The sequence below is a fragment of the Podarcis tiliguerta genome (genome assembly GCF_965153285.1).
Source record: "Podarcis tiliguerta genome assembly, chromosome: 1".
NCBI classification, from domain to species: Eukaryota; Metazoa; Chordata; class Lepidosauria; order Squamata; family Lacertidae; genus Podarcis; species Podarcis tiliguerta.
Window position 1 is genome coordinate 41,367,541 of NC_139534.1, and position 24,510 is coordinate 41,392,050.

The following is a 24,510-nucleotide window of genomic DNA, read 5'->3' on the forward strand; positions in this document are numbered from 1 at the left end:
TTGAGGGAAAAATGGCTACAGTTAGAAGTACATCAATGCAGCCATTTATTACCCAGACCAGTCTATAAAAAGACATTGTGTACAAGTTTTCACTTTCCATGCCAGAAATGCATTCCTGGAACATAACTGCAGTCTTTTTTTATTTAGTAATTTAGATAATAGTTTCTCCATGAACTTTCATAACATTTATTTACTACCCTAAAGGATTCAGTCAAGTGCTTGTGGAATCCTTTAGCATCTAGCATTTTCATTATATTATATAGGTTCATGAACCTTATGTGGAAAATAATCTTAGTAGGCAGATTTACATGAATTTACAAGCTTTACGGAGAAGCACAGAGGAGAGAAGTATGTAGGATTATATCAAGGGGAAATGTGCTGGCTGGAACAATTGTGGGAAAATGAGGAAGGGGAGGCAAAGGATGCAAACAATTATGAAATCTAGTGGTGTTCATCCACCAGCAGAATGGACTTTCCTCTGGTGGTTTGGGGTTATGATTATGCTTCCAGAGCAGATTTTGGGCAGAGGGTTCCAGGGGGAGGAAAGGAATGGAAAAGAGCAGAAGTTCACTTGCATGATACTAGATGTTGCCTGTTGAGTTATTGGGTCAAGTAGGACTCTAGCATTTTGCCTGCATATTATTATCAATTTTAAAATCGGGAAAGGTTGGGAAATGAAGCTTCTCACATGCCAAATGAATTAAGTTCTTTATTTTGCATTTTATTTAACAACCTCTAGGTACCTGTGAGAAACAATTAAAATGTCGTCTGACATCTTCCCTATCTACTCCTGTATATAATAGCTTATATATCTTATATATCCACAAATCATTTTCTATCTGAATGAAAGATGTTCAGACTATTAAGGCTCCTTACCCAATTTTATTTTTAAAAATCCCATTGTTAGTTCTGGAAAGCAATTAAAAACAAACAAACAAACAAAAAACCTTCGACCTCCCAAAGCCCTTTTACTTTCCTAATTAAAAAAACCCTCCCCAGTTACTTTAATTTTCAATTTTAGCTCTATGTCACTAGTTTCTTACTTTGCTTTGTTTTGTGTTCAACACAGATAATTAATCCATAGATAAGTATCCATGATTTCTTTAATGATATAGCTAAATTATATAGTTTTCAGGCACAGTACCACACCCACACCTGAAAGTTGCTTGTATTTACATGTTTGTATCTTCAACATTTTATTTTAAATATCAGATACTGTACTTCATTAATTTATTTAATCTTCTGTAAAGTAGATTAAAATTAATGTTTAAGAAGCTGGTTTCTCATAGAGGCCTTGTGTATTTTCAAAATCAACATAATATGATTAGTATTTATTTAGGCTGCTTTTCTGAGCAAATGCCCATCTAAAGCGGCTTGCAGGCAAAACAGATAAAAAACAGTACAGAGTTTAGAACCATACACAAATTTACTTTTAACACACAACTCAACAGTTGAACAGTGGTACCTTGGTTTAAGAACAGTCCGGTTTAAGAACGATTTGGTTTATAAACTCGGCAAAACCGGAAATAGTGTCTTGGTTTGAGAACTTTACCTCAGTCTAAGAATGGAATCCGAACGGTGGAAGGGCACCGACGGTGGTAGGCCGCATTAGGGAAAGCGTGCCTTGGTTTAAGAACGGACTTCCGGAACAGATTAAGTTCGTAAACCGAGGTACCACTGTATCAAGTATCAGGTATCAAACTTTCTTTCAGTCACAGACCTGCATAAGATAAAACATGAATAAACTGAACACATAAGACTTAAATCAGGCAAGGAATAAAAAAACTAGTAATTAGTAAGGGACAAACAGTTAAAAGCTACTGTAAGGGAGCAGAGACCTTGCATTTGGGGCCTAGTTTGTGGCGCAAACCATCCTTTGGTAGCACAGAATCTAGCAACTGAGTATGAAACATATGGGTTTTCATCTTGAAGTAGCAGGAAGGTATAAAGTTGTTCTGTGCAACCTGGGAATTTATGTAATATAGGGAAGTTGAACCTAGCTGGTATATCTGTATAGTACTGGCAGTGAAAAAAGACACGTTCTGTTATTTCCAGTTGCCCAGAGCCACATGGGCCTTTTCTCTCCTCATACGGTATCTTCCTAAAGTTGCCATCTTGGATGGCTAAAGGGAGGGCCTGGCAACAGACCAGAGTGAAAGCCCTTTGCTGTTTTGGAATTTCAAGGTTCATCATATATGGCATCTGGGAGGTGAAGTGTCTTCTGGTTTCACTGATTAAAAATGTCAGGGACCTGGCTAGATCTTCTTGGCATTTTGTATCTTCTACACCCTGTTTGATGGTTTTTGGGGCTTGTTAAAACCTAAGTCAAGTAGGGTCTGCGGTGTGAAGCCTAGAGTAGTTGTTATGTTTATCACTGCACATTTCCATGTCGTTCAGAAATAATAATTAAGGGAGGAAGGCCACGCAGGAGGAGAGAGAGTCTCAGCCAGTAATTTAGTGTGGTGATCCTTACAAACCCAGTTTCAAGACGTATGGTAGCATTGGAGATGTGTTTAAGCACTTGTAGGGCTGATCTTAAGAACTTAGATTGTACCAGTTCTAATGGTGTGCAGTTGGCAAAGGGGCCTAATTGGGCACCATATACAAGTTGTGCAATGAATTTGGCCTCAAAAGGTTTGAGGGCTGCAGGTATATATTGTCCGCCTTTAATCCTGAGGTACCTGAGTATTGCATTTATGCATCTCTGGGTATTCCCTGCAACATAATCCCCATGGGCTTTTCTACTTCCTGAAGAGTGAAGGGTTATACCCAAATATTTGAAGCGGGTGACCTGCTCAATCTTATGGCCATTGATGTACCATGAGCAAGGTTTGGGCCTTTTGGCAATGATTTTGGTTTTCTGATAATTTAGTTTGCTCTCTTTGCAGTATACTGATAATGTTTTCATGGCTCTTTTAAGGCCTATAGGAGTTCTTGAGAGGATTGCTGCGTCATCTGCATAAAGCAGCACAGGGATAGATATGCTTTCCTGCTAGTTTTGGAGGCTGTAAGTTCATGTTGTAGAAGAGAGGTACCATATCATTTATATAGAAATTGAATAAAAATGGGGCCAATATGCACCCTTGATTGATGCCCATTGGCCAGATTGAACCCAACATCGAGGGACCTACCAATCGGGTGTTATGGCTGACCAATCTTACCCACCCACAACACAGGAGGTCAGTCTCCAGGTCTCACTGCAACACTTGCCCTCTTTTAAGGAAGACACATTGCTGTAGGGTAACCATAGCGAAGGACTATTCACCTTACCGACCTAAGGCATGGTACACCAGGAGAGCCAGTGGAGCACATCTGAAACTGCAGATTGAATGGTAAGAGTGCACATATATTCCAATTAATAGCTTTGGCCCAAACCATTTAGTGCTTTAAAGGAAAACCAGCAGGCTAAATTGTGCCTGGAAACACACTGGCAGCCAGTGCAGCATATATATTTGCATATGAACGAGGCCATACATACACTGTCTTCTAACTGTATTTACTCTTACTCCTTACTGCCCAAATACATTCCTTCCTTCCTTACTTCCCTTCATTTCCTCTGCTGCTAAAAACGTAGATTACGTTCCATAGGACAGAGGTAAATTTATTTATTTAGAATGCAAGGGTTCAATCCAATCCAAATATCTTTATTGTACTAGCTATTGGCCACAATATGCAAGGTTTTGGAATCATTCCCACAAAGTCTGTCAAATCAGAACAGGGAAACTCTTTGCTGAGATTCACGTCAGAAAATGGGGTTATCTGTATACTGTATTAAAAACGTATGTGCTGCAGAGAAGCTGACTGTGCCATGTTATTACAGTGAAAAAGATGTCCCGCAATATATTCAGCATACTTCAGTTTCACCATAAATAAGAAACAATATTTGTGGTGACCATCAAGCGATTAAAAGAAAATAAAAGAATGGATTTGAGTACTGTAGTTAACATTAGATTCAATCGGATAGTTGCAAGAAGTTCTGATTTTCTCTCCCCAAATTAATGCTTGCTGGCTATGAGTAATATTATCAATAATTCATCACCCGAGTTCATTTCGATATGATCTGTTGATGCACACCACCAGAGCACATGGCAGTAATATGAGCATTTAGGTGATTTACAGATCTACAAAATAGCAAATAATCAGAAATTTCTTCAAGTGACAGCCTGCAAGGGCTTTTGAACATCTGAAATGAGGATGTGCAGCGAGATCAGTATATTATAAATCACGTTCGTCTTTTTTTAGTACTCTTTGGTGTTCCCAGGGTAGAAGTGCATGCACTTAGACCATCTACTTCCAACAGTTTCCAGTGCCTAAGTGACAGATTGTGTTTTATATAATGGTGCTCTTTCTATATCCTTATTAACTCTTTAGTCCCTCAAGGCATTTTACATTCACTGGTGTACATCATGGATACAGGCACTATGTGTCTGCAAATATTTATTTATTTATTTATTTATTTATTTATTTATTTCAGTGTCTGTTAATCCTGATTGTTGTGGTCTTGAATATGAATCATTTAATAAAGCAAACCCTGCAATGGCAACCCATTCTATTACTTTGTAATAGAGATGCATCTTCATTTCTTTATATGCTGCACTTCCTACATACAGTATAGCAGTCTCTCCAACTCTCCTGTCTGTCCACTCTAGGCTGCTCCGTAGAGTCCCTAAGTACATGGAGAGGGGTTACGTGCATGTGATTGTTGCTATGAGGTGGGCAAAACCTCTAGATAGGCCCAATTTGTCTGCAGACAAATTCCTCCCTGGCCCTGAATACAGCAACCAGTTAATTCCACAGCAAGGTTGTGCTAGAGCACTGCCTGCTTACCTGCAGGCAGGGCCAAAAGATATAGGGTGGGTGGGATGTCCGTTGCCGACTAACTGCCCACTCACAGCACTACCGGAATATTGTGCTATGGGGGCAGGTCTAAGTGAAGACTAGCTTCCCTAAGTCCACCTCCAAAACCATGCCCACTGGAATGGCCACAATTGGCCAATTTGAAATGCAGTTTTTGTCAGGACAACTCAGAAGACCCTGTGACTGGCCAAGGCTGTTAGTGCCACCATTGGTCACTTGGGTTAGGACTTCTGCCCCCCCTGGTTCCCCAATGAATTTATATAGAGTGTTTGTATTGCTACTGCTGTGGTTTTAGGCTTTTTTTTTAGTTGTAAGTTTTATTGTACTGAATGTGTGGCTACTCTGTAAATTTCTGTGGGTATTCTGCGATAGAAAAGTAATATGATAAATACTGTACTAAACATAATAATTTAAATGGAGGTGAGAGCATCCTGTAGAGGTGATTTCACTTGGTACTAGTTTAGAACCTTTTTTTATAAAGTGTTATGCAGTGCAATGCTATACATGGTTACTTGGAGCTATCTCCCACTTAATTCAATGGGGCTTTTTATCTAGTAAGTATGCTTAGCACGGTGCTAGCCATTCCTTGAGAATGGCACTCTGTGTATTATGTAGGCATTTCTTCATATAGTTGTACAAAAAGGGGGTAACTCAGATAATAATTTTGTTTATGGTTTTGCCTTGGAGGGGAAAAAACCAGGGTCCTTGTGTATTCTGCAATGTGTCATGACTAAAATGTTTGTCTGCCTTTTGCTAGAGGTGGAGAGTGTTTTTGTCTGAGACACAGCTGCATGATATGGATTAGCCCTAAACAGGACCCAACTTGTATTTGTGGTCTTTGGTCTTGCTTAAGAACACTTTTGCAAATATTTCACACAGGAGGCCTTATTTTACTAGGGCATGGATTCCTTGGCCAGAACTGATGTAGCCTAATCATTATATCTTCCAAACACGAAAGGACTTATGCAGTGTCTTGAAACCTGATGAGGAACTTGTGGTAAAAGCCAAGAATGTTGCATCCACAGGTGGGCATTCTATAAGAAGAATCTCAAATTGCCATCATGAATTTATATATGCAATGGTGAACACATTGTTCAATTTGATCAGAAACTTTTTTATGTTCTTGACATGTGTGGAGAACGTGCCTTGTGCTTTCATAGTATGCTTTTCCTTAAGTAAACTATTTTATCAGCTGGCTAGGCAAGAGATATGCCTTTCTGAGGACATCTAGGGACATGAATGTGGTCTGTAACTGAAATAGTAAGCTATAGAAAAAGCCGGTCGATCACATAGAGTTATAGACTGAATTCTCTAAAGCAGCAACTGTGTGGATTCAAAATTCAAGACTACAAATCAAACAGACTTATTTCTTGACAGTACAAGATAATTGAGAGGTCTTAGATTAGGTATGCCCCAGGATGTGTATAATAACATATGAGCCTTTCTGGATCAGGCCAATGGCCTATCTAGTCCAACATCCTGTTCTCACAGTGGCTGACCAGATGTCTGTGGGAAACCTGAAAGATAGACAGGAGCATTATTATTATTATTGTTGTTGTTGTTGTTGTTATTAACCACCCTGTACCCCAAGGTCTCAGGGTGGTTCACAGAATAAAATCAAAATATAAAACCACAAAATGTGTAATAAAAACAAAAACAACAACCACCCAATAACCCCCCCCAAACCCCCACATTTTAAAAGGGCATAGGTTGTTAATCAAATCAAACAAAGGCCTAGTTAAAAAAGAACATTTTTGCATGGTATAATAAAGGCGAACTTCCCTGGGGAGAGCATTCCACAGATGGGGAGCCACTGCAGAGAAGGCCCATTCTCGTGTTGCCACCCTCCGGACCTCTTGAGGAGGAGGCACACGAAGAAGGGCCTCAGAAGATGATCTCAGGGTATGGGTAGGCCCATATGGAAAGAGGCAGTCCGTAAGGTATTGTGATCCTCAGACATTTAAGGCTTTATAGGTCAAAACCAGCACTTTGAATTGGGCCTGGAAACTAATTGGTGGCCAGTGCAGTCGGACCACGATCAGTGCAATATGCTCATACTGTTTTGCTCTGGTGAACAACCTGGCAGCTGAATTCTGCACTAGCTGAAGTTTCTGAACTGTCTTCAGAGGCAGCCTTATGTATAACACATTGCAGTAATCTAACCTTGAGGTTACCAGAGCATAGACAACAGTAGATAGGCTATCCTTGTCCCGATAGGGGCGTAGCTGTGCCACCAGCCGAAGCTGATGGAAGGCACTCCAGGCCACCTGAGCCTTGAGTGACAGCAAAGGATCCAGGAGTACCCCCAAGCTACAGACCTGCTCCTTCAGAGGAAGTGTAACCCCATCAAGAGCAGGCAATCTCCTACCCATCTGTCTAGGGGACCACCCACCAACAGTGCCTCAGTCTTATTGGGATTGAGTTTCAGTTTGTTGGTTCTCATCCAGTCCATTACTGAGGCAAGAAACTGGTCCAGCACTTCCACTGCCTGACCTGCAGATGCAAAGGAGAAACAGAGCTGCGTGTCATCAGCATACTGCTGACAACGTACTCCAAACCTCTGGATAACCCCACCCAGCGGTTTCATGTAGATGAACCCCACATTGAAGGTTTCATGGGCCTGAAAAACACCCCCCAAGCAACACCCTTTGGGAACAACCATCTAAGTAGGACTGGAACCACTGCAAAGTGGTGCCACCCACCTCTAGTTCGGAAAGTCGCTCCAGAAGGATACCATGGCCAGTGGTATTGAAAGCCACTGAGAGGTTGAGGATAATTAATAGGGACATGTTTCCCTTCTCTCTCTCTCTCGACAGAGATCATCATACAGATAGACCAAAGCAGTTTCTATGCCAAAACCAGGCATAACAGCATTCTCCCCACTTGCAGTTCCCAGCATGATTCCTCTGACAGTGGAGGTAAAACACAGCCTTCATGGTTGGTAGCCACTGGTGAGCAATACAAGGTTTGTTATTTCAGTGCCTTTGTCTTGAGTAAATCTCCAAGGGCAGAGGTTGCTTTCCACAGTAACATATACTAAAAATGTATAGGAGCATATAGTAAATCAGAAGTGACAATGTCACTGTGCTCAGAGTTTCTTTACTCCCACAAATGTCAGTCATGGAATGAAAATGATGACTGTCAGGGGCAATGGCATAATGATGGCATCTAACGGTAAGGCAGAGTTAAACAAATCAAGGCTTACTGGGAATGAGCAAGCATGCTGCTCACATCATGTCTGTCTCCTCCATTTGCTGTGCTGGGAAGAAACAAACCAAAGTTTTTGGGAGGAAACAATCCTTAGTGCTTTTGTGTGAACCAGTCCTCGTGAATTCTTTCTCTCCAAACAAGCCATGAGGATAAGCCAAGAACAGACCATGTTTCAGGATGCATGCTGGTGCCAAGTCCCTTTTCTGAAAAGTCTTCCAGTAGGTCTTTGAGGTCCCAGAACAGCACCACTATCAGAAATTATTCTGCTAGTGCATCTCTGGGTTTCATCTGCATTACTTAACCACTGTGTGTGAATTTGATAAGCTATTTTAAGGGTGTTAAGGAGACCTAATCTACCTTGTGATATTAAAATTTCAGCATGTGCATTTGCGTGAAAAGACACACACAGACACACACACACACAGACACACACACACACACACACACTTCATCATAGCCAGAGTTCCCTTCACTTCCTTTTCAATCATCCACTTACTGTGCAAAATCACTTTCCAGCTGCTTATGCCCCTTGACAGTTGGGTGTGTGAAAGTACATCTGTCAGAGCATTGTATATTCAAAGGTTGGCTCATCTGATAACAGTTCGTATTACTAGATATGTCAGCTTCTATTGTGTACCCACAGCTATTTATTAGGCCTATGTAAAATGTATTTCCACCACCTCCCCCAAATCCAAGTAAGTGCTGTTGTCTTTTTAAGTTTATCCTTTTTGACAGATAAAAGCTGAACAAGGATGTCTACACCTAAAATAAGGTTGTTATTGCCTCAAGGGAAATATTGGATGCATGAGAACGTTTTTGCTAATTGTAGAATAGAGAGGCCCTTTATTTTGGCAGGGAAAAGTTGCAGGCTGCTTATGGCACATGCATATACTTGCAATGCAATTACATTTAGGGTTTGATCTAGCATCGCTAGTGTATGGTGTCTATATTTCCCCCTTAATATATTTCTTTGGTGTTCTGTGTAATACGTGCTAGATAGAAGGAATTAGCTTAATACAAACAGTTCTTAGTAACCAGATACAGCATTGGAGTCATCCAACATTTGAAATAAATCCAAACATTGCTTTTTGTATAATTACCATGTCAAGAACTTTAGATTATTTAAAATGGCAATCTTTCACCTCACCAATCATAAATCATGAGGACTTTACTGTATATCTTGCTATCTATTATTTGTCAAATGAGTCTCAAATCGTTCAGTGTATGTGCGCTTTACATTTTTTTATTTATTAATTAAAATTCCCTTCATACCAGTATTTAAAATGTAGTGATGCAATTATAAATTTTAGATATTGTACCTTTTGGGATTTGAGGGGATTTTTGACATATCAAAATTATTTTATTAGATGAAATGCTTCTATTTCTTTATAAGAATTAATTAATTAGATGGGGTCTTCTAATAGTCTAGTATTAGATAGCTGTATTTCAGGGCAAGCACCAAGTTTGAAGGTTGCCTCTTAGTGGTGTCTGGTGTCCATTAGGCCTGGTAGGTTGGGAGATTGGGAGACTGATGGTAGGAGGACCCAAAGTGAATGATAGGCAGAGCCAACTAATTCTAGTTTTATCTCTGTCCTTCTCCCTGTTGAGTTCTAAAATGACAACACTTGGACTAAGGAGAAAGCTGACAGACAATACCACTCCATTGACAAATAGAATGTAAGAGTTGTTGTTTATTTATATCCCGCCCTTCTTCCCTAAGGAGCCCACAGGGCAGACACAGTAATGAAAAACATTTTTAAAAATCTAAAGTTTTAAAACTTTCTCAACATAGTTAAAACATTATCTCACCCAGCAAAAAATACTTATCCGTCCTCTGTAGTAGATTCCTGCTTATGGCTAGTATGGCAGCAGCCTCGTGAGTATTAACTACTCAATGTGTACTTTCAAATTACCTTGATGATATAAATTGGGTTTTGAACCCAATTTCAAAATGAAAACGTATGACTACCTGTATTTTACCACAATTAAGCAATGTAACAATGATCTGTTTTTGAATAATGACATGTTTTTGTGCATGGAAGCACCAACAATCAGCTGTTTGTCGGCACTCGCAAAGTGCTATGCATGGGGCTTTGCAAGTGCCACCAATTAGGTGGCTGGTGGTGCCTGTGACTCTGCCTGTCAGCCCATCCATCTCTTTACCGGACCCACAGGTAGGACAGGTAGGCATGGCTTGGCCCAAACAGCCTCACAGCTCAAATGGGGATGCCTAAATAGGCAATGGGAACATTCTAAGACAAAGATGGATGGGGGGCCTGTGGCCCTTTAGATGTTGTTGGACTACAGCTTGCATCACTGCTCGCCCCTTGACCATGTTGACAGATGCTGAAAGGAGTCTAACAACATCTGAAAGGTCGCAGGTTCTCCATCCCTGTTCTAAGTGAAAAGGGCTTTAGACTAAATTTAGAAAGCTCCCCCAACCCCCAAATTAGGAAGATCTTGAAAATACATCATTTTAAAAACAGCTTCTCATTGCAAAAAAATAAAAATTAATTCCACCTTGAGAATGCAAAGGTATGTAGGCATCATTCACCCAAAGGGTAAGTCAAGTTTATGCTAATGAACAATTTTTTTATGTTAGGCTACCTAAAATAGAGGCACCTGCTTAATGCATGAGTGACTCACATCCTCCATATTTTGCTTAGTTGGTGCTACATTTTAAAGAGACAGTTATATTCATATTAGGTCATTAAATGAACTAATTACCATCACATTTTCTGGCTGCTGTACTTTTATTTTGAAACCCTTTGAGTGGCAGTCTGGTTTTATCTCTTTAAAGCAGAAATAAGTATTTGGGCATTTATATATCCTCAGGTTCCATAACAGACGTGACAAAGTTTATTTGTTTGTATAGCTAGATACCATTTATATATATAAATCCATATCTCTTGGCAACTAGATTCATGAGATATATCCCCAGGATATAAATAAAAGCCTTAGCTTTCTTGTGTCTAGCTGCAGCTAATTCACTTCTAGTACAAAAATATCCTGGGAATTAATAATTCATATCATAGGTACTCTGAAATTATATCATTGTAAAGCAGAGTCTCTCCACTGGCTGTCCCTACCATTATTGCTGCATGTATCATGGTCCAAGAGATAATGAAAAGACTACATAATGGTTAGAATCTTCATAACATTAGCTTTTGAGCCAGTGCTCAAATTAGTAGCACTTGCCAATATGCTATTTCTCACTCTGTTTTGCCCTAGGTCTCTTTGGCCATGGCATTCGCTCTTTTTTCATTTACGAAAAAACTATAAACCTTTCTGTGGAGAGATCATAACATTAGGGTGCAGGTTTTGACTCCATATCCAGTCAGATCTTATATAAGAAAATCTTAATTTGGCCAAATACAGTAAGAGTTTTTATTTCCAAACAACAACTTTTTCATACTTCCAGCATAATGAGAAGCAAGTCTCCAAAATAAGAATCATTTAAACAGCCCTCTCTTTTCAAAATCTCTAACTGCACCCATATAGGAAATCACATTTAAAATTTCAGGAAGTTTTCCAATCAATTTGTAAAAGTGGCATGGAAAAGATAGGGCTGCTTCTTAGAGAAAGAAAAGGCCAGTCAAAAGGTCTGTAGTGTACATTCAGGAGCAGACCACAGCGGTTTCTAAGGGAGCGCCTTGGATTGTGGATCCAATAATTTTAGGGGTTTCCCTGGTCATGTACAAGAAATTGGATGCAACATTTCCAGTGCACTCACTGGAAAGCTAGCTAAACCATGGTTTGGATGTTAAGTGGAGTTGCCTTGTAATAGAGAAGGCCACATGCATTTCTTTCAGGAGGGATTTAGAAGATAAACCATGCTGAAGTCCATAGCCTGATTTGCTTTATTTAGGAAGAAGTAAGAAGAATTTCCTCCCCAAATGAGAATTGTCTGCTTTTATGTTCGTATTTGTTGTTTTGGTTTTTTGCCTTCCTAGCTAATAAATGGATTTGACAACTTGCTTAATAGACATCTGGATTGTTTGTTTAGCCTATTTTTTGAATCATTAAAGAAATTTCAGCATGAGGAAACTTGTTGACTCTTGTTTGCTGCGAGGTAATTTATTTCTTCTTCTTGTGCACTGTTTTGTCACTGAGGCTAAAGCTACAGAAGCAGGAGCTTTACAGTATTCATATGTGTAAGATTCAGTTTTGGGCAAGAAGGTTGGTCTAGATTTATAGGGGACCTAATACTGGGCTAGGAACTGTTTTAATATATGATCTTCTATGTGAAATGCGTACATTATCTCCAGATATAATGAGTCTTCCACTGCAGAAGATGAGACACAAGAGGATGAGCAAACCAGTAGTCCCAAATTATGTTTTCTGAGAGTTGATGAAATTGACCTGAGGCTTGCAGAGTAAGTACACAGCATTTCAAAATTGAGCTTAGCCAGAGGGATTACACACAGAAATGAGGAAATGGAAGCAGGTCTCCCTGTCTCTTAATGATAGCTTTCAGAGGAGACTACAAGCAGGGAGTGTACATCAGAAGAATGTGTCAGAGAATAACAAATATTGGCAAATGATCAAATATATTATGTTAGAGTGATCACAGGAAGATGAAGAGTCCAACTAGTGCAGCATTCTGTTTCAAAGAATGCACAGCTAGATCCAAAAATACAGTATGAAGGCTATAGCCCTCCCAATTCTCCCCACCCCCCACCAGCAGCTGGTGTTTATATAGGTATATTGTCTTTGACCATGGAAGTTCCATTTAGTCATAATGACTAATAGAGAATCATTACATTGTTCTTTGAATGAAATATATTGATATATTACTAGGTTTGAATAATGGAAGGAAAAGCCTCTAATATTATTGCAGCAGAACGGTTTAAGAAAGACAGGGTTGATATCATCCTTTTCTCCTCTTTGCTCCCTGCCCCCACCTACTCTTTCAGGTTGTATGTGATTGTTCCGTATATTGTTAACAATATTATCGTGCATTACACCCACATCCACACCCACCCCACACCAAGCTCTTAAAATACACTGCTTTATGCAAGTTAACATGAATAGATGTAAGGGTTTGCCTTTAAACTCTGCGGAGCAATCCACACCTACAGCCAGCTGCAACATTTTGCACTCTGTTCCCAGAATCTGAAAAGGTACCCCTGTCGTTCATCAACTCTCCTCACATCCCACCCACACCCTCACTTTAAATATATACCTTAGGCAAGCTTAGGTGGTAAACTGACCCCTTTAAGCTCACCTAATATGTAGGGGGGAAAGAATAGCTTGAAGAGCTGAGAGCGAGAGTCCTGCTAATTTAGAAAAAAATATATTGTGACTAATATAACAAAGACTTTGCTGCTTGTTTTGAATTGAAGGTTTCTTTTGATGCTTCTAATCTCACTGAAGTCTTTATCACATGGTTTGAAACTGTACCTCTGAGCTCAGATTTTCAAGAAAAGTTGCAAAGGCATTTGGTAGATAAGTAGTACTCTGTGCTATGAATTTTATTTATATCAGTCTACAAAGGGTTTCTCCTTTGTAAAGTTCAGGGAGAAATGTTCACAGGCTCCAGAAGAGAAAACAATCTGGACAAAAGAACATAAAAAGATGCATCTTCTTTTCTCTACTCGTGGGCAAAAAAGAAATATTGTGCCTTTGCAAAAATGTAACAGAAGATGTTGTCTCTTATTCTATGGTACCTTTATCTAAGCCACTGCACCAATTATCTACTTAACATGGACCCAGGTGTGCTTTCCCTATGTGATGAAGGTTTTTGAGCTGGAAGTTGTAGAACAGCAATTTAACACATGCTTAGATCAGGCATAGGCAAACTCGGCCCTCCATATGTTTTTTGGACTACAACTTCCATCATCCCTAGCTAACAGGACCAGTGGTCAGGGATGATGGGAGTTGTAGTCCCAAAACATCTGGAGGGCTGAGTTTGCCAGTGCCTGGCATAGATACTACTACTGACCAGGTCTTTATGTGGTAGCGGTAATGAAGCTAAGAGTTTTAATTAAGGATAGTTTTAGAATCCGCTCCTAAGTCAGATCCTGCCTAAATATTACAGGTCTAAATTCCAGCATAATTTCTAGAACTGGATGTGCATGCATTGGACATGGAGGGTTCATGGAACCTGTGTGCCAGCTCACCCCTGGCCAAGCATGGCTGCGCTGCACATCTTCCAACACATTTTAGACCCCATTGGTCCCTGAATTTCCCTGAAGAACCAGAATGGTCTGAAACACATTGGATCAACAAGACTTTTTCTTCTCAGCCACTTTTTTGTTTGTTTGTTTCCAGTTATGTTTAGAGGTGTTCCCATTTTTGTTGGACCTACTATAGGCTTTGATACCCTGAATATGGTTTGGTAATTTGTGCGAAATGTAGCAGGCTTCACTGGACACCTCTAAAGTGCTTATTAAGACCAATGGGTCTTAGGATAAAATTGCTGACAGTAAAGTAGAGAAGAAATAGAGTTCTATCATAAATAGGGCTGACTGATTAGGACTTTGCTTTTAAACTTAAAACAAAAAAGTCAAAGGAATCCTGAGACTTGGAAAATAAGAGAACTCTTCTTCCAAAAGGAAAAGGGCAGAGGTAGAAAATGTCACCATCTCTATTTCCTTGGTTAAATCTAGGCAAAATCCTGCCCCTTTCCTTATTGTTTACTGATGTGATGCACGTTGCCAGATCTCTCACAGCCTGCTGCATATCACCTCATCTGTTCTGTATATGCAGAAGGGTACCAGAGATAAAACTGTCAGAATAAAATAAATTCCTCATTTTCTATAAGCTGTTCTGATTGTTGTCTCTTTCGATAGCAGAAGCGCTGTAAAGTTTATTTGTGATGGACAAAGATACTGAGATAAATTCTTTTGGGAAAAGAACACTTTTTTTTTTTTTTTGCATGTGTCACAAGTAATATAGTTGGTGGCTTGGATCTCATGTGCAAACAGGATCTAGAGTTGCCTTGGACACATTCCTCTGTCAGTGAGGAGCCTCCCCAACTGAGAACAACTCTGATGCTGAGCTGGTCCTAATTCCATCTCTGTCTCAATGGAAACACCAGTGCTGGGACTAACAAACATCATGGACCCAATTTACTCAAAGGAGTGCCTGTTTGTTTGCCCAGTGTTGAGACTGTAGCTGCTTGCCACGCATATAGCTGTGGTGGCTCTGCTCTTCAAAGCAAGCAGCAGGTGGCATGCTCAGGTTGGATGAAGGTTTTAGTTCATGCTTAGATCTGCATTTCAGCTCTCATGTACCTGCTGATTTCTGAAGCCTGTAACTTGCCTTATGCACCAATCTTATCTAAAAATTGAAGCCTTTGGCAGAACTAGAGTTCTTCATCCAATGGGAAGAGCCAGGATTTATTTATAGAAGGATTTCTGCACTGCCACATCATGAGATACTAAGGTGGTATACGCTGTTAAAACATAAAACACAATCTTTTTAAAAAATTAGGAATACAGATAATTAAGGTGACTGGCCAAGAAAAATTTTAAAAGCTGCAAAGGCCTCTTGGAACAAACAAACAAAGTATTCAAGCGATACCTGAAAGTCAAAAGCAAGCATGTCTGGTGAATCTCTGCTGGAAGAGTGTTCCACTACATGGGTCTGGCAATGCTATGTAAATGCTCAAATTCTGGTTAAGGTCAGTTGGGCCTCTGTAACACAGGCAACAACTAAACAGCACTCCTCTGGATGAAATGGAATGATGTGTGGGCAGTCCAACATAAATCCACCACTAATGCAATATTATTACAGCAACAGTGACATGTCCCAGAATATACTCACACACACAACACACCAGTTTAGCCATAAAAGACTCGGGGATATCATTTCCTGGTGAGAATCATGGGGGTTGTAGTTTTGTCTTCCTCCTGAACTGAATTGGGAAGCAGACACTCCCCCAGCAACTAAAAATCCCATAATATTTGACAGGAAATGTTTCTTAATATACTCAGACTATCATTTCTAGCAAAAGTTTCTCCTGGGTTTAGAAAGCTGTGCCCACCATCAATTTTGTCTCTTCCATTTGCAAATATAGGTACTGCTTTTTGATTTCCTTGAGAAGGTGGAGGGGTAGGGGAGGCAATTTAGCAATAGGAATTTCTAGTTTATTGAAAGCCCTATACCCTTAAAAAGTTTGAAACCTAATCATCTATAGGCTACTGGGTTTCTAGAAAGATGACAACATTGACTTCCTTTTCACATGCATTACTGGTTTGTCCTGTTTGGTCTATTAGTAGTACTGAAAATAATATTTACCAGACTTCTCAAGGTTATGTTCTCATATGAGACAATAGGAATGTCTGTTCCTACTATCTGCCATGTTTAGACTTAATTTGGTTTTGCCACCACTTGTTGTGGATATGGAGGAAGGTATGGTTGGTAGAAGCACCCCAGAGAAGTAAATGTTTACTTATTCATATGCATAGCTGGAAGCCTAAGCATTTGTGCTTTTATTTTGATTTGTGGACTAAATGCTTAAACTCTGGGACAGCCTGGATATATCTTTGTCTTATCTATCCCACACCAGCCCTTTCTTTTCTCAGTTTTGTTGTTAACCCTTGGCAATTTCTTGCTTCCTTTCTGCTTATACGTATGTTCACAACACAAGCCAGTATTGCATGAATCCTCAGGTCTAGAGGGTTTAGGGCCTCAGAAAGTGGCAGTTTTGCCAGGGTGACCAACCTCAAACCTTTACTCCAGAGCATGACTCTCCTAAGTGTGTGGGCCAGCCTAGGTGGTCATTGTAACAGTACACTGGTACCTCGGGTTACAGACACTTCAGGTTACAGACTCCGCTAACCCAGAATAATACCTTGGGTTAAGAACTTTGCTTCAGGATGAGAACAGAAATTGCACGGCAGCGGGAGACCCCATTAGCTAAAGTGGTACCTCAGGTTAAGAACAGTTTCAGGTTAAGAACGGACCTCCCAAACTAATTAAGTTCTTAACCCAAGATACCAGAGGTTCACCCAAGGATGAACATGCCTGAGGACGCTCCTTCCTGTCCAGCACCCCAGCAGTACCACTACCATTGTTCTGGAGGGTTGGGGAATCAGTAAAAGTTGCTCTCCTTCTGCTGTCAATCAGCAGGCTGGATCAACATTCTCATCTGATTAAAATAAGTCTTTCTATCCAGAGAAGTCAAACTCTGGCTGTAGACCTGTGTTTAGTGGCATAGGAAGGGGGGGGCGGAGGGGGCGGGCTGCCCCGGGCACCACTCTGGGAAGGGTGACAAGATGGCCCCTGCCTCCCCCCAGCTGTAGAGTGGCCGAGGGCACCTGCAGTCCGTATGGGTGTTGCTCTCGCGCGGCGTCTGTACAACCCGCTGCACGCAAGCAGCATCCTGTGCATGTGCAGCATTCTCTACAGAGTGCGCACGCATGGGATGCTGCACATGCGCAGTCCGTACGGGCTGGGCCGTCTCAGGTGCCGGAGAGGGTTCCTCCGCCACTGCCTGTGTTACTGAGTTATGTTGAACAATCTCTCAAGTAACTAACCTTGTTAAATTCACTGCTGTAAAATATTTACCAATGCTAATGTGCAACATGCTTTAAATATTCCTAAATTATGTTTGATCACATAAAGCAATTCACTAAAATTTGGTGCCAGAATGTGCCATTACATAAACCTAAGAGATGATTCACACAAACAGCTTTAAATAGTGCTTAATTTTTCTAAATATCTGGGAGGTAGTGATTGGTATTGTAAATTAGTCAACACACATTTTAACATAGGGCAAAAATACATGAGCCAGGCTTCAAAATTCAATTCAACCTTACCTGTGTTTTAGACTATGGTTGAAGGTAAAATATGTCTATGTCTTTCTGCAGTCCTGGAAGATGGAATTTCTTATTACTTCTAATACAAATGATTCCCAGATGATTCTAGTAAAAGTTATACAAGAACATACCCACTCTTGAAAGATGAGAGAAAGACCATCTGAGACATGCAGTATTTTTGAACATATGATTCCACAAGAAATATATCCCTGTAGGAGCAGAACGTTAGTGATTTGTTTTGGGCTGAATGTGGCATATTCATTCGTCATACATTCTTGAATTGGAGCAATACTGAAAATATAGGAACAAATATGCAGTTGTGTGTTTTAAATGTGTTCTTTATGGTTTCATGAGTGTAAGTATTATGTGAAAATATGCATCTGGCATCTTTTGTTTTGGAGGAATAAGCACTTTTCTTAACGTACGAAAGCAAATATATTTATATATATATATATATATATATATATATATATATATATATGTATATATATGTATATATTCTGTATTTACTAGGCTTTTGCATTTTATCTAATGAGATGCATCATGAACCTAACTGACTTCAGACTCACTAAAAAAAATTGCAGCAGAAAGTCAAACATAACCCCTTTATGTATTTGGGGTTCTAGTTGGTTCTAAACATATGTGAAAGTAGTTCCATAACATGGACCACTTCCTTGTCGATGTGGCTTTTTTTACTATAGCAAAGGGGTTAATTTCTTTGTGATGCTTCATCCCCTTCTCCCCAAATACTTAATGTATTATTTCTAATTCAGAATTGGAAAAACTGCATTTGGATCAGTTATACTGCAGTCAAATTAAATTTAAACACTGCATTCCATGGCATTAGGATTGCAACTGCTCCCAAACATGGTGATAACTCAATCTTAGCAACATGGCTGTTTTTCCAGATTTTGATTTCGGAGAAAGTGTGACGAGTTTGTGAAATCACACAAAGACATTAAGGCCCCATGATACCCACCTTGCAAAAAGGTGACATGCTAATGCAGTCATATGAATTAGTAGGGACTACTGTATTCAGTGGGCTACCTTCCAGATACATTTGGTGAACCATAGCATGACCACTGTGACTCATGTATTAGTGACCTCAAGGTTGGATTACTATAATGTGCTCTGTGTGGGTCTTTTATTATGATTAATGTTGGATAAAACCCATTGATATTCTCTTTGGACACAGCTTTGACAGCAAAGCGTTACATCGATAGAAATGAAGTTCTGTGATAGGTCAGACATTGTTATTAGAACAACCAAAATTCTTCCTTTCCAAGCAAAGGAGTCTATAGAGCAATAATCTTTCAGTTCACTGAAGCACTTGGCTCTGACTACTGGATTGGAAGCTAAAGTAGTGGTATAACTGGAAATCTATTTATACCTATAAGATAACTTACCACTTTTATGGCACATTTCTTTTAGAAAGTGTTGAATGGACATCATTAAGAACCAAGGCAGGACTGCTCAGTCACACACCAAGGGAACTTAAGTTTGAGGCATACAAGGACAGATATACAAACTAGCACAATTGCAGAGAAACAGTGATGATTCTAGAAAATAAGGAGCACACTGCTAACAATGCAATCCTAGCCATATCTGTTCAGAAGCGGTTCAGTAGGTCTTATTTAGGGTGGCAACCTTGTTTATTTAAATATGTAGGATGGACTCAAATCTAGGTAGGCATGTGTAGGACAATACTATCACTGGGACACAGTGTGATGGGCTAGTACCATTTTTTATGACTTTTGGAGGATGAATTTTTTTAATGTGATCAGAAACTGAGGCAGACCCAGTGACATGTATATGTCCATAGATCATAAAAGTCCAGAGGTAACAGGGCTGCTGCAACAACATGTGTTGTGTTGGACCATGAAGGAGTGACAAGCTGAAGCATTCCTTTCATTCCTTCTCTTGCAGGTCTGATTTTATAGAATCATCTAATGGTAGAGTTTGGAGGGGACCCTGAGGGTCATCTAATCCAACCCCCTGTGCATGGCCAGCACGGTTTGAACGGAGCCTAAGTGCTCCTAACAAAGGAGGATCTGTAAACTAGAGAAAAGCTGATGTCTGAAACAGTTCAGAGTTTAAGTCCTCCTTAATTCTGTTGAGTCTGATAACTGCATTTTTTTAATAAAAAGAAATACATGGTTGGTATTTCTCAATGCTGGAGTCCTCCCATGTTTGTGTCATCAATAGAGAATAGCTATTAGTATACACAGTAGCACTTCCTTCACCTTGCCCTTTCAGTGATCCAGGTCATCACTTGAAAAGTTTAGCTTTTGGGAAATAAGTGCAGATGTTTTGTAACTTCAGCTCAAGGCATTTCTTTGAGGTGACACTCATGGGGACAAGGAAGTGGAACACACACTTAGGGAGATGCTAATTTCCCTCCTCCGAGCAATGCAGTTTCCTTGAAGACTAGAAGCTGTTATTCTCGTTTCACACATAAAGACTAGTCTCAGGTCCCAATCTCAGGAGTGAAAGGTCAGTAATTTCTTGTCTTACCAGCTCACCCACCACAAGCTGAATGGCTCTCTTTGTCAGTTACAGCCTGATCCTCAACCTTTTTATTCAGAAGAAAGCCTCACTGATTTCATTAAGACTTACATGGGCGTATAAATATTATTAGGACTACAGTCTCAAATTTTTGAGATTTAAATCTGAGAGAGACACAGAAAGAGACTTTATATAATCACCTTTAAAAAAATAGGCATGAACTTATTTTACTGGTGGTTATTTATTTATTTATTTATTTATCAAGTTAGATATAAGATATTAGTCATACAAAACACTTAAGCATGTTTGATGAACCTATTAAAATTTTTGCAAAGTTTTTCTTACACTCTAAGACTTAGCAGACTCTTATTAAACTTCAAACCATTCCTAGCATCTGTGCTGGTTTTGTGTGTGCATCTATATAACATTTATATATAAAAAGTCATACTAGAAGTATGCAGCTTTTAACAAGTATGGTAAATGCAGCATTTAATATATGTTTTTCTCACTAGACCTCATGTCCTTTTTATTCCTTTCATTTTTCAGACTGGCAAAGGATATGATTCTTATGGAAACTTGGCTTCATGATCCTAAGGAAAGCATAGTTTAGATAATCACAAGTATTTACATATGTATAAGTGAAATACCGACTAAGCTCTCAGATTGTGCTTCGGGGTATACAGTGGTGCCTCCCCACCCCTCTCAGTTCCTCTTTTCTTTTTTTGACAGCCAGTTAATAAAGACTCAACAATAAGCAGCTGCTTGTGATGTCATTTGGGACTTTGTCCACAGAGCTTGTATTTACAAGCACAGAGCAGCAGAAAAGCTAACTGGCAGCAAACTTCATGCCTGTAGTTACAGTAGGACTTTCAGCGGTGCTCTTGATGAACTTGAGAGCTAACTCAGTACTGCTCCTCACCACAGATTTTTAAGGCTTGGTAAATAAACACAGCATCCACTCGAGCAATTTCTAGACTGCTGAAAACTTTCGTATGGTTTGGATTTCTCTAGTACGGGAGCATGTTTTAACTGAACAACAACAAGTAAGGTTGGCTGTTCTTACTGCTGTTATTTCCCTGTTCTAGAATTCTATCAGATTAGCACAGCTTTCTTTCTTTAAATGTTGCTGTATTTATTATGTTTCAGCTTCACTACCAAGGTTTGCTTTTAATTATAATAGGAGCAAGTGTGCTGCTGTTAGGCGGGATTACAGCAAGGCTTTTCAATATGCTTTATGCATTTGCTCATAAAATGGGAATGTTTGGAGATGAGCGAGAATTCAATTCTAACTTTTTTGTTTGCATTTTTATGATGATATTCAGCTGCCCCTTTTTCAAGTTCATCCGCTTACAGTTTTAAGTCTAATATCATTGTAGATATTTTGTCATCAGCTAAACGAAGAACTTGAAAATTCCTACCCACCCCTTGTGGCTTCTGTGTTAATGCTCAGTTTATGTTAGAATTAGCATTTCAAAATTGTATTGCCGGCTTCGACATAACAGACTAACTGGATCTATCTTGATCCATAGTACAGGTTTTGAAAAGTTAGAAATTTGAAAGTTCAGACGCTGCAAAATGTTTAACAGCTTGAAGCTGTTTTAGTAGAAGTCCTTTATGCTAAGAGTGACAGTTTTGGAATTGGCTGGTTTTTACTGAGAACAAAATGGGATGGAGCACACCCATGGAATCATTAATCACAGTAGTCTCTGGCAGCAGAAGGAAACATGGGTTTGTAACTCTATTTCAGAGAAGAGCAACCTGTGGCCCTCCCATATGTTGTTGGACTCCAACTCTCATGAGCCCCAGCCAGCTCCAACAACATCTGGAGGGCCACAGGTTCCCCATCCTTGCTTAGAATTTAAGAATGCTTGGCCTACATTCATCAACGAATATACAAACAAAGGTGCATAAACTATTTATCGTGTAATAAAAGGGACAGTGTGAATCTGCCATTCCTTGCTCTCCTACAGGGCAAGTCTTACAAGAGAATCCTATGCAGTCTGGCATGCAATTACCGTATTTTTTTGCTCTATAACTCACTTTTTCCTTCCTAAAAAGTAAGGGGATATGTGTGTGCGTCTTATGGAGCGAATGCAGGCTGCGCAGCTATCCCAGAAGCCAGAACAGCAAGAGGGATCGCTGCTTTCGCTGCGCAGCGATCCCTCTTGCTGTTCTGGCTTCTGGGATTCAGAATATTTTTTTTTCTTGTTTTCCTCCTCCAAAAACTACGTGCGTCTTGTGGTCTGGTGCGTCTTATAGAGCGAAAAATATGGTAATTCCCAATACATTCAGTAAGGCTTACTCCTCAATAAATCAAATAATTATGTTCTTAGGATCCAGTCCTATGCACACTTACGTGGAATGAAGTCTCACTGAACACATTCTAAATAAACATGCACAGGTTTGTACTGTTCATCTGTAAAGCCACCATTAGAGTCTGGCTGTCATGAAACTTCTATAGTCAATAAACCTACATTGCCTTCTGGTTCCTTCTCATGCTGTTCACTCTCATAGCAACTGTGATGCAATAGCAGTTGCTGACAGATATAAGAAGAGGTGGTCTGGATTTCCATGCATGCCTCATGGTCTTCAAATACTTTCTCCACAACCCTCCCTTAGAAATAAAAAATTAAATAAATATCAAATTATTATGTTTGAGAATGCCTTCAGCTTCTCTGTTCTATTTTCAAAATAGTAACATCCATTTGGAACAATTTGTTCACATATTTTCCATTCCCCATCTTTTATCCCTAAAGAATACTGGGTTTGGAGGCTATATTTAAGGAGAGTTAGGTGGTGTACAGGTATGGGTGTGGTGTACCCTCAAGCCTCAGTAAAGCTGAAGTTTCCTTAACCTAGGCCCAGCCAACTCATCTGTGATGCTTAGTGAAAGTCATCATTGTTTTCCAGCTGCCCATTATGACTCCACCCAGACTTTACTGCCCATTGATGCTGTCAAGGAGAAGTTCCCAGTTTAACCCAGCTGTGGTTTTAATGTAACATCTGGAGGTAGACAGGAAAAGTTTGCTGCACCAGCTCCAGGCTGACTCAGCAAAGAGGTCTAGACTGGGCTCCTTGCTACAACCTGCTGGTAGGTCAGCTAGCTTAAGATCCAACAAACCTTTGGCCAACTTAGCACTGTCTCTTTCCTCAAAACAACCTGTTTCAGGGGCTTACCCTGGATACCATTGGTGGGGATACCACTGGCACTGGTGAGCAGAGTGGAGACCTCTGTGAGAGTGGAGCCTACCTGCCAACTGAGCCTGGTACAGCCAGGAGGACCTGGGTGCAAGTATGCCAGTCTCACTTCAGCCTCTTCCAGCACAGTGGATTAAGGGGCTTGGATTGCTCATCCTATGTAGACTAGAAATGCAAAATCATACAATGAAAGCCAATGTTAACATGGTTTCAAGCATGAAGCAGCATATTTCAGTCCATGCAGCGAAATACTATGCAAAATAAAAAGAGACAATTACCCATAGCTTTGTTTAACAATGGCTCATGCCTTGTTTAATGATGTGTTTCATGTAGTCTTCAGAAGCCCCAATTATTTTCTGCTAGTGACATAAAATTAATCAATGTGCATTGAGAAGTGAGAAGGCTTGTGATTTTATATATATATATATATATATATATATATATATATATATATGAGAATATATATGAGAGATTATTTATTTGGACTGATGCTAAGGTGTTCTGCTCCAATATGGTGTGTGCTGTGGCAGAAGGTGCCGTACATTGTTGCGGAAATTGCCTGTGAGCTGTGAAAGATGTGAATTCTATGGCAAAGCAGCTTGATAATAAAACAGTGGGTAAACATTATGTGCTGAAAGATGGGCATTTGCAAGGAAGCATTTGGAGAACAAATGTTTCTGTTGAGCCCCACGTTTTGATGGGCTTTCTACTAAAGTCTCCTGTTTGTTTTCACAGAACCAGATGAGACTGGGATGGTGTGCACACACAATAGATCTTTGCAGCTGGAAATCAGCGTCACAAATTGTTTTCTTTGACAGTGCTAATTGATTACAAGGGTTTAGCCTTATCTAAATTGTTAAATTCAGCAGTGTCTGTGCTTCCCTTTTCTTTTCTTTTTTGCACAGACAAAATAAGGAGAGTTAATAACTACATAAAGGAACATGGGCAAATAATATTTGCTAACTTTTAAAAC

At 39.8% G+C, this 24,510-nt stretch overlaps 1 protein-coding gene and 1 long non-coding RNA gene across 6 annotated transcripts in view; one reads left to right on the plus strand and one right to left on the minus strand.

The window, feature by feature from the left end:
* The window catches only part of NCKAP5 (NCK associated protein 5), a 588,547-nt gene that overhangs the window by 82,927 nt on the left and 481,110 nt on the right, over nt 1-24,510 (plus strand). The window lies entirely within an intron of this gene.
* LOC310665423 lies at nt 6,317-23,153 on the minus strand. Its single transcript, XR_014505470.1, has 3 exons — nt 22,814-23,153; nt 20,349-20,503; nt 6,317-6,374 (listed from the first exon to the last, which is right to left on the minus strand). It is a non-coding gene; the product is annotated as an uncharacterized lncRNA (long non-coding RNA).